Below are 3,058 nucleotides of genomic sequence, written 5' to 3' on the forward strand. Positions count from 1 at the left end.
TTGAAAGTGGTATAGTCTTTCAAGGACCCCTTTAAAGTTCTGAAGAGCAAGGAGGTATAAATTTAAAGACGAAGGTGCATCCGAGCCAAGCCTTGTTACATCCAGTTGCTTTGTAAGCATGTGAAAATTAGACAATGAGTAAAGAAAACCAACACCTTAGCAGGGTGTGGAAGATTTTAGAAAATCCATGTTGCTTCTGGCATTGTCTGTACCTTCTCCTCCAGTCCTTCCATCTAGGTTCTACTTGTGCAAAGAGTGCTTCCATACATAGTATTTTGTATCCGCTGTTACTAAGCTCACCATTATTTCTATCTAAAATGACTTAGGTACTTGACGCAGGTGTTGAGCATCTATCCTAATCCTTGCCTTGCTCCTTAGCAACTGGGCCCAGTGATTATGTTAAACAAACTAGGGCACTTTCATACAGTGAAATACTGTGGCCAGGAGCAAGTTATTTCATCACAGTATTTCAGGGATAATATTTACTTCTCAGGGTTGGTGTGGGTATTAATATAGCTAATACACATAAAGCATTTAAATAGTAAATACTATCTGCACATCTGCCCTTGATCTGCCAATGTGTCATGCTGTGGTGGCTTGCATGTTGCAGTGCTGTTGAAAACAATGCCACTGGTATTTCATATGCTGACAGGATCATCCATATCGGACAGATTTCAGTTGACTTTCCAAACCAAGAAAGACTAGGAAGAGACTAGCAGTTCGCTTTTGAAATAATCATTTCTACAGGTGGATTCAGTATGGACTGAGGCTCAATGTCAAGAAGACAAAGATTCTCACCACTGGACCAATTGGCAGCGTCAGGATGGATGACGAAGAGATTGAGAGTGTTCACAGCTTCAGTTTGCTCGGCTCCACAGTCAACACGCTTGGCACCAGCAGTCAGGAAATCAAAAAGCGTATCGCGATGGGAAAGTCTGCTGTTAGGGACCTCTCTAAAGTACTCAGGAGCAACAGTGTCTCTCTGGAGACTAAGGTGCGCCTGATACAGGCCATGGTCTTTGCAATCGCTTGTTATGCATCAGAGAGTTGGACAATGACTAGGGAGGACAGAAGGAGAGTGGATGCTTTTGAGCTGTGGTGCTGGAGAAGGGTACTGAATGTACCCTGGACTGCCAGGAAAACAAACAGATTCATCTTGGAGAGGATTAAACCAAGCTACTCCTTGGAGGCAAGGATTCTGGGGCTTCGTCTGACATACTTTGGACATGTTGCCAGGAGGGACGGGTCCTTGGAGAGGGACATCATGCTTGGGAGGGTGGAGGGACAGCGCAGGAGGGGAAGACCCCCTATGAGATGGATTGATTCGGTGACTGGGGTAATCGGGATGGGTGTGTCAGAGGCGGTGCGGTTGGCGCAGGATAGAGCAGGGTTTAGGGCTGTTGTGCATAGGGTTGCTATGAGTCGGAAACGACTCGACGGCACATAACAAACAACAACAACAGGTGGATTAGCCAGTCACTTGAGAAATAATTGTCTTACATACTTGAGGAGAGGCCAATCCTTGGAAAAGAACATTGAGCGTGGAAGAGAGGAGAACCCCCATGATCTGTATTAACAGGATGACTGCAACAATGGGTTTGGACATGGTGGAGGTTGTGATGATGGTGTCAGACAGGACAAGCTTTTGATTGATTGTTCATAGGATCTCTGTGAGTCAGAGTCAACTCACTATCACCTAACAACCACCACCTGTCATATAGTAAGTGTCTATTAGAAGGGAAAGGTACAATGCTGGGAGGCAGATTGACATAAGGAACTTAGAATAGCTGAACTCTGGCTAGTCTCAGGCTTTCATTTCCTTTTCTTTTTACCAGGTTAGACATCTGTATCTCTGAGTTTGAGTTCCTTGAAGGATAAGACTATGTCCTTTTTTTAAAAATAAGCACTCTTTTTCTAATAGACCCTCTTTTCAAATAAATGTGTCTTGGAGAAAGTGTAACCAGAGTGCTCTTTGGAGGCAAAGACGATAAAGCTTCATCTCATGTACTTCAGGCATGTTGTGAGGAGGGGCTATTCCTTGGAGAAGGACATGATGCTTGGAAAATCAGAGGGTCAGAGAAGGAGAGGAAGATCATCAACCAGGTGGATTGACACAATGACTGCTGCCATGGTCTGTAGTGTGCCAGGAAGAGGGCGGAAGGCACCAGATAGAACAGGGTTCAAATCTGTTGTTCATACAATCGCTGTGGGTCATACTGGACTTGATGGCATCTAACAACAGCAATAATAGGCCCTCAAATGTGTGTTGAACGAAGACAAGGAAATCTTTGAAAGATTTTATTTTCTCGCCCTTTGTATAACCATTTCTTGGCTGTGACATTTGGATTACAACCAAATTTAATGAAATAAAATTGTGGTCAATATCTTTGTAAGCTTTACCTCTTAATTTACATTATTTCCTTAGAGTATCATTTCTCAAGGTGGCTTTACCAGTGAATATTCTGATTAATTTTACAGCTCTTTCAGAAATATTTGTAATTTTTATTTTTCAGTAATGTTGTCCAGCAATAATCTAAGTGTTCAAAGCTAGAAAACTACTAGTTAAATTTTAAAATTTTATTTTTGTATAAGAAAATGTCTTGCCACTATTAATTACCATGGTTCTTTACATTTTCATCATTATAGGGTTTATATAATTTCAGTTCCTTTTTGCCAGTTTACTAGGTAGATAGCAGTACAGTAATGTCATTTTAAGTTGCATTTTTAAGAAGCCTCTCTGTTTTTTTCCAGATGATGACTTCCTTTGTTGCTAGTCAAATAGGAAAACTTTCAGTTCATTATTTTTTTACAACTGCTAGAATAGAGTTGGATATTGACCTTATAGACTTGAATCTACTTTCTTTTATAAATTCTTATTAATATATGGATTGATACAGTAACTGGGGCAATGGGGTACAGGACAGGTTCAGAGCTGCTGTATGTAGGGTTGCAATGGGTCACAAGTGATTTGATGGCACATAACAACATCAAGAACAACATATTATATTGCTTGTTTTTTATTTAAGCCCATTGTTTATAAGACCTCATGGAGGACCTT

Source organism: Elephantulus edwardii, unplaced genomic scaffold (genome assembly GCF_000299155.1).
Source record: "Elephantulus edwardii isolate Elephantulus edwardi_28Jun2011 unplaced genomic scaffold, EleEdw1.0 scaffold00009, whole genome shotgun sequence".
In the NCBI taxonomy this organism is placed as follows: Eukaryota; Metazoa; Chordata; class Mammalia; order Macroscelidea; family Macroscelididae; genus Elephantulus; species Elephantulus edwardii.